Source organism: Parus major, chromosome 20 (assembly GCF_001522545.3).
Source record: "Parus major isolate Abel chromosome 20, Parus_major1.1, whole genome shotgun sequence".
Lineage (NCBI taxonomy): Eukaryota > Metazoa > Chordata > Aves > Passeriformes > Paridae > Parus > Parus major.
In genome coordinates, this window is record NC_031788.1 from 114,749 (window position 1) to 123,106 (window position 8,358).

Genomic DNA, 8,358 nt, shown 5'->3' on the forward strand with positions numbered 1-8,358 from the left:
GTTCCAAAACATGTGCCTTTACAGGAGAGAAAATTAATGAAACAGACTGTGACACACATCCTGCAATTTCAGCTACCAAAACACCCAGCAGAATTAAGAAATTTAATTTTTAAAGATCTGCAATTAGTTTGGCCATAATCTGACAAGCTAAACAGGATGCTTTTGCCACCAGCACTGGGCAGAGAAGGCAAAAATCTTGGGGAGGGTAAGCCAAAAAAATCCTAGGCCATAGGTTCCCAGCAGCAGCGTTTCCCTGGTTGGATTCACTCACATTGGTTCTGAAAGGGCTAGAAAAAAGGCAAGAACCTTCCACCCACTTTTGAATTATGACTAATCAAGCTGGCTGGCAACTGGAGTAGTCCTGTGTGCAAATACAGCTGCCTTAATTCAGGTGGAACAGCTCCAGGAGAATGAGATGTCAGGTTTTCACTGCAGACAACATACCAAAACCAGCACCACCGGCACGTGACTCAACTTACTCTATACTGGATGACCAAGACAAGTGCCACTTGGAAAGCCTGCTACTCTCTGTTAGCTAGCAAGGTGACCACGGTGCTCAGGAGGGTGACCACCTCCAGCACAAACATTATCTGAGACAAGCTGTGCTTCTGAACTTATCTGTTACAGCACCAACAAGCACTTTTATTTTCACTTGACTCAGCAGGGGCCAAAGCAAGCTGAACTGCTGGGAAAAGTAGCTCAGCAGACAACAGGGCCAGCAGATAACAGGCTCAAGGATATTTTTAGAAATAGGAATGGTAACAGAACCCAAAGATGTTGATATATTTTATATATTAGTAAAGGCCTGTGTGCACAAACCAGCCTTTGAAATAAGTCATGATATTAAGGGCTAAAATTCTTGAAACTTGCCTGCAGAAGAGAGAGTAAAGCAAAACAATATTCTTGTGTACAAGGGAAAAAATGTAAACCTGTGTGTATTAGCCAATAGTAGCTTGCTCTGCCCGCGGACCCTGTAGAACCCAATAAAAGGTGTGCTAAAGATAGAAATAAACAGTGTTCACAATTACTTCTGTGAAGAGTGGTGAATAGCTGGTGGAGCTCTCAATACAAAGAAAACAAAGAAATACAATTCCCACACCAGTTTTTATTCTTTCCAAATGTTGGTTTCCCAATACAAAAAAAACCAGACAAAAATACGCGTGTTTGGAAGCAACAACTGAAAGTGCATGTCTGAGGTCAATATTAGAAAGGGGATTTGAAAGACTGAATTCTGGACTAAGTTATCAGGGGCTGAGGAAGCTCACCAGAGAGCCAGCACCAGCTGTCTATCTGTGCCAGGGTACTTTCCAAAGTGCCTGTCTAGTCATGTGAGCCATCACTGTCGTGATCTGCACCCTGCACCTGAAAGAAGGAGGGAGAAGGCAATGGGCAGGCTAGGGGAGACTGGCCATGGCTCACTGCCCCATCTCCTGTCTGACAGTTCTGCATTGATGCTGGTGAACTCCCCCATGCCATCATGACTGAGAATGTTGGCCACATCGCTAACTGAAAGCCAGGAGCAAAGACATACAGCCAGGATGAATCTCAAGAGAGGAAGATGTTCACTGATGTTGGAGTCTGAGGCATAGAGTGTGCCCTCGTCTCTGATATAGCTCTGACATCCAAGAAAACAGTGAATTTCATATAACACCACGAAAACAACTGTAAAAGTTAAATAGAAAAGCTAAAAGTGTGTGTAGATTGAAGAGTTTTCTTAAGGCACTGGGTGAAAAAGTTAAAGTTTAAAGTTTAAATTAGTTTAGAAAGCAGAAGACAAGATGGAGGGGTTTAAGGTGTTGTCTCTTTTCCTTCCTCTTTCTTCTTCATCTTCATCTTCTTCATCTTCTTCTTCTAGAAGTTTTTAGGTAATAATAGGTGATTGGATAGAAAATGCTGCAATACAGCACACAGGTCATTAAGTCATTAAGAAAAATAATTTACGTGTCTATTGTTAATTGAGTAAGAGTAAGTATTAAGATAAAAAGGCTGCGCAGTTCGGGGCATTTTGTGCTTTTCAAGCCAAAGTGAGCCAGGCGATGGTGAGTTGGACTTGTGCAAAAAGGTCTGGGGAAGACCTCCCAAGTCTTTTAATTATATATGAATAAACGCACAAGAAACAAGAAGCAAATGAGCCTTTGGAGAATATTTCCTGAAACAGAACTGAGATAAAGGAGACTCCTTGTAAGGGAGTATCCCAAGGAGCTCAGTGCTGAAGAAACCAAAATGCCACAGCAACAAGTAATCAAGCAGATGCAACAACAAGTAGCAGTCCAACAAGTACTAGTAAGAATACAGCACATTTCCTCATCCATTTAAGTATGCATGGTGAAAATTTAAAAAAAAAAAAAAAAATCTTTCCCTGGTTAAAATGTAAGAGATTAAATAAATAAATAAAAATTTAAAAGAAACGTTTCACAGCCCAGATGTATAAATGTGAGGTCATTTAGGACAATACATGCAACTGAAGTAATGGGAACAAGCAATTAAAATTTTGTTATCTAAGGTATCCTTCTTTTTTCTGTCCAACAATAGTATCAATTTTCAAAGAAATTCTAATTTCCATGGAAAAGAATAATGTAAGTCTGTCTCTTTCTGCATCTTATACCAACCAAATTATAAATACTTTATTAATAAACAGTCATTTTTGTGTCAGCATGAAGGCTTCAGAACCAGATAATGCAAAAGAGCAATGCATTTACAAGTTATACTAGTAACTATGGCTTATTGCAACATGGTACCATAGCTCTCCACAAAAATCACCAGTGAGGAGCATTTCTAACATGTTCAGTGTATATGACTGCAGAACACAAGTTATTCCAGAAGCAGTCAGCTAAGGCACAGTTGTAAACAGTTGCCTCCTCCTCCTCTGAAGCTCACATGCTCACAGACTCAGGAACTCTCTTTCTGAGATGTGCCTTAAGAAATCAAGAAATTGATGTTAGTCCAGTATAAACCACAGAGCTTTCTCCTAAGGACAATGGGACAAGATGAACCCATGGGTAACACCACAATAAGGATGTTAAATTCAGTGGCTAGATATCTGAATTTGATACAGGGTTCTTTAAAGGACTACTCAGATCTACTGGGGATCTTCGACTGATATCAATGGAAAACCCATACAAACAGCCAGGTGAATTATGGTCTAATGTATTCACCTAAATGGGAGGCACCACAGTATCCTTCAGTCTCTTAATGGCAAAAGATACCAGAGACTGTTCCCCCTTCTCCTCCTCTATCCTTCCCACCCCACTCCTTCTCTTCTCTTCTAGACACCCCACCATGAAGCAACTCCCACCCCTCCTGCCTGAACTTTACTTGTCTTCTCCCAACAATTCTGATGTTTGCACATCACCCAAAAGTGACTGGATCATGTCAGGGAGGTCTTCTCTTGTGCAGAAGCCAGGGTGCAGACTCACAGTGACTGGTCTCCTTTATGCCAGTACACCTGGAGAGCTGCAGGGAATCAGCAGCTGACATCTCTACACATTTTCTCCCCCCTCCTTTTTGCTCCCGCTCCCCTCATAGGCATGCCAAGGACCAGTTTGGTTATTAGTTCACAACATGGTATTACCTAAAACAAACCTGTTTTTACAAGGTTTTTTCCTAAGATTGGCCAAGATTCACTGCATGCAGCCCAAAGCATTGTGTTGCTGCAAACAAAACCCTCCAATACTGCACAACACTGAGAAAAATGACAGATCTGTCCTTACAAACAAGTTGTGGGTCCGCTGGTAGATAAAACTAGCACTGAAAGATTCAAGAAACAATGGGAAGGATTCCACTGACTGATGAATGGAAAAAAATATATTTGCCTTTATAAACAAACTGTAAGTTTGCTGATAAATGAAATTGGGTATTGAAAGCTGAAAGAAACAATGGGGAAAAAACAAATTCCATAAGAATTAAAAATTAAAAGAGAGGGTTATACATTAGAGGGGAATTTTAGGTATCAGGCATTCCAGGAAGTCTGTACCTCTCAAGTACCTCAGCCAATGGGGAAAGAGAGAGGGAAATTTGCCCAGGAAATTAGGATAAAAAGGAGGCTGCCATCCTCCAAAAGCTTAAGAGACCCCAGGGGAATGCCCCATGACCTCTCCCTTTTATTTGAATAAAGTAAAAGGACTCCACTGTCTCCTTTTTGGACATAAACCTCTGGTGTTTGTGGATTAATTTTCCTGATAACACTGTATAGAGTTAGTTATTGATTATTTCTTCGCAAATGAACTGTTCAATACTCATTACAAGGTGTGGAATACAGTCATCAAGGAAAAGGCACCCTTCATCTACAGGAAGAACTTCTAAAATCCACAGAAAACTATTTTGCCTTTGTGCATATGCCAGGAAACCTGTGAATAGCAACACCCACAAATTTGCTACATTTGCTATTTCCATTTGAGTAACTATGGGGGTGATCCACCACTTCCACTTATTTTTCACAGAACTGTCAAAAGATAAGGCTTTGTCACAAATATGAGCTGTTCTTAACATAGAACGAGAAGAATATCACTCTGCATCACAATGAATAAAGAATTACCATAATACTAGGTAACATCTAATCAAAATACTTATGTTCACACATATTCAGCATGCAATCCTCATACATAGCTGGCAAAGTTGGTTTTTAGGGGACACACCAAAATGGCCGTTTCTGCTGAACTGAAGTTCAAGTTTTTCATTCACTGACTACTAGTATTTCATGCAAAATTGCTCCTAGGTAAATTTCTGGAAGCCTCAAACAAGAGGTTTCACAAATTCCAAAATGTTGGGGGTTGGGTTTCTTTCTTTTATACATATGGAATTTTTTCCCATAAGTTGCTAGGAAATTAACTATTGGGTACTTATGGGTAACTAAGAAAAACAAAAGGGTGGCCAAACTCAGGGGAGAGGGGAGGGGATACCTAGAGATTTGGACAGGCAAAAAGACAGAGGTTGAGGAGTTGTTAGGTCTCTCACACTGGGTTTCAGAGGACGGGCAAGCTGTTGCTTACTGCAAAGAGAATTTACTCTTACCATCAGAGCCCAGTCTTGTACTGCCTTGTCTTTTCTGTGGGTGAGCCTTTGCTCATTGGAGCAGCTGTTGGACTGGGGACCTTATTAACATCCTACCTCACTAAATGAGAGACGTATCCTTGTCTGCTCAGGTGCCCAGGATCTTGGGCTCACTCCTCTCTGCCCTGCTGGGTGTTGCCCTGAAAACTCAGCTTCTGAGCTTGCTGACATAGTTTTCTAAAGACTTTCCCAGGACAGTAACTGTAAACATAGATATGTGTACATTCTTTCTGTTACACATCTTGTGATGGACATCTCTCATGGCCAGTGCAGTTGGGGAAGTGTTATCCTGATCATCCAATACCTGGCCATGGCCAGACCCCTATAAATTCTGGGAGAAGAAATAAAGCTTTCTCTTCCTTTCACCACACCTCAAGCTGTGTCCGTGTGATCTTTTTGTCTCCCGCAGCAACAACTGGGAGCTGGACTGCCGCTTTCCGTACCCGTTGTTTCTTTGGCACTGCTCTGAGCTTTCACTGCACTGTAGCCTTGCACTTCCTGCCTGCCAAGATGTCCCACAGTTCCAGACACAGCTCAGGAGATTCTGATACATCTTGCCTGGGATTTCAGCTCATTCCTGCCGACCCAGCTTGGTGTTCCTATAAGTCCTGCTGGAACAAATGCTCCAGGGGTCAACTGCTGCAGGGGTTTGTGAAGCAAAGCCTCTCTTCCATCCTTTTTTGTATCCCACAAAGCCACCATTACCATGTGCTCCCTGAGCCTGCGCCACAGCGCCCCCTGCAGCCGTGGGGGAATCGCCACATCTGCCCTGTCTACCAGGAGCCAGCAGCGCCCCTGCCAGCCACGCCCGGAACTGCACTAAAGGGGAAGGTGCCTTTGGACAAGAAGGCTGGGACTAGGTTCCTGGGCTTCCTTGTTGTTAATGCCAGAGCTGTTGTTTGTTTGCTTTATTATAAATACTAGTAAAGAACTGTTATCCATATATCTTTACCTGAGAGCCCCTTAATTTCAAAACTATAATTTGGAAGGAGGGGGTTTACATTTTTCATTCCAAGGGAGGCTCCTGCCTTCCCTAGCAGACACCTGTCTTTCAAACCATGGCGCTAATGAAAAATAAAACAGTATTGCAATATTACATATTTCAGTGTTGTTAGCGAAACTCCTGCCGGTCAGCCAAGACTCCACTCACTAACTTCCTCAGCATGTGAAAAGTACAATCCTTTTTCATAGCTGCACTGGAAAACTTCACAAATTATTCGCCCGTGCATTAAGAATTTTCGCTCAAATGAACTAACAGCAAAAAGCTATCCTTTTGAAGAAGCTGGTCACCCTGAAGTGGATTCCAAAGCAGAGGAAGCTTCTAGAAAACAAACAAAATAACAATACAAATATTTTTGGGCTACAGCAAATATAGCCCCACAAAACAGCATGTGTAAACCACATCACTTCAGTTCAAACAAATGACAATATGCACCACCTCTTAGCTACCTCCTCTACATGCTTGCTGCACACTTTTTAACCAAGATGACTTCCTTCTTACCTAAGACTGTTGATTCCCAACCAATAAGAGCTCACAAACACCTCTTAGAACACTGCCACCTACCAACAAGCCCAGCACACTTGTTGGAAGTTAGGTTTGTTGTTTTTTTTTTTTTGAAAAAAAGATTTTTTTTTCTTTCTCTCAGGGAATCTTTCTCCCATTTGTTGCCTAAGAGATGAGAATGACAATACTTAAAACAATACTTAAGACAGAGAAAAGATGTGGCCAAGATGAGGAGGAAGGGGCAAGGGGTGTAGTTGGCAGCAGTCTCTTAGCTGGAGAGTGAGCTTGGTAGCTGGGGGGGAATTTTCTCTTGCAAAGCACAGATATACCAAGACTTAGCTGCATATCAGGGCCTGGGCTCAGCCCTCTCTCACACTCATGCTCTTAGGATCAGAGGTCAGGTGGTCATAGTTTTGGTGCCGGACTGCTACTGAAACAAAGAAAAATGCTTAACTAAAAGGGGTGTCTTACAAAACCAGACCCTGACACCCTAATCCACAAGAACAGGAAAAATAGCCAGACTGCAAGATGAGATAAGGAGCTGGAATACACAAGCAAGATGCAAAGACAAAGGCACCACAGGATAAAGGAGATTCCTCAAACCCTAAGCCGGAAGAAACAGAAACGGATTTAAAGTTCCTAAAAAGGCGACCAAAGGACTGAAAGGGGCACGGGGCTAATTGTAATATGAAATGAAGACAGGCGGGGTTAGAAAATTAATATGTATTAGGAGTATTGTGTAAACCTGGTCTGTAAAGGATAAAAAGGGGAAACCCAATCAAAAAAGGGTGCATGCTTCTTGGAGGAGATATCCCCCATGCACCGCAGTGCTGAATAAATTCATACCCGCTCTTATAACTACTCTGCGAGTTATAGGGTTCCTTTTATTCCACGCATCACTACTGCCTGGAGGATTCAACACTGCGGAGTTGTGTCCTTCACTGCTTCTCCTTACCATGGGTGAGACTCTGCTCATAAGAGCAGCCATTCAATTGGGACCTTTTCAACACCCAACCTCATCAACTGCTTGGGTGCCTCAGGAGAATCCCAGGACTCTGTCTTGGTTCTAGAAGACAGGTGTCTGCTAGGGAGAGCAGGAGCCTCCCGTGGGATGAAAGAATGTAGACCCCCTCCCTCCGAATTATTATAATTTTGAAATCAAGGGGCCTTTAGGCAGAGATTTGGGGGTAGGAATAACAGTTCTTTACTAGTATAACCAGGCAAACAAACAACAATAACTACAGCATTAACAAGAAAACAGAACCAGGGACCCCTTGACAGCTTTCTCGGCTGAGACGGGATGGAGGAGAGGCTTTGTTTTCACAAACTCTTCAGGCAGTCAGTCCTGGTGCTCCTGCAGGGCTCTGAGGAGCACTCGGCTGGGAACAGCAGGGACAAGCTGAGATCCCGGGCCGGTGGATGAGGTGGAACAACAGGGACGAGCTGAGATCCTGGGCTGGTGAATGAGGTGGAACAGCAGGGACGAGCTGAGATCCTGGGCTGGTGGCTGAGGTGTATCAGCAGCTCCACGGCAGTGCCTGGCATAGCCACACGTCCCGGCAGGACAGGGGGTGAGAGGCCACCAACAAAGAAGGGAGAAGGAGACGAAGCAGCAGCTCTGTCTGGGTGATGGCGAAATTCCCTTCTCTCTACCGCAGCAGCTCCGCAACCCAGCAAACGAATGTCTTTCCTCAAAGCTGAAGAAAGCCAGCCAAAAAGTGTCCCCACCCTCCTTTCCTACCCCCTTCCCCCCCTGGGCCCGGCCACTCTTTGTCTTTTATCGAGCACCCACAAAATACCCACAG

General features: G+C 43.3%; 1 long non-coding RNA gene across 2 annotated transcripts; it reads right to left on the reverse strand.

Annotated features, from left to right (window-relative positions):
* Positions 1–2,039: 2,039 nt before the first annotated feature.
* On the reverse strand, positions 2,040–7,831 carry LOC117245367. 2 transcript variants are annotated; one of them, XR_004500002.1, is made up of 2 exons: positions 6,147–7,831; positions 2,040–2,915 (listed from the first exon to the last, which is right to left on the reverse strand). It is a non-coding gene; the product is annotated as an uncharacterized LOC117245367 (long non-coding RNA). The 2 variants fall into 2 exon arrangements; XR_004500003.1 differs by lacking the exon at positions 6,147–7,831 and adding an exon at positions 5,421–6,041.
* Positions 7,832–8,358: the final 527 nt, after the last annotated feature.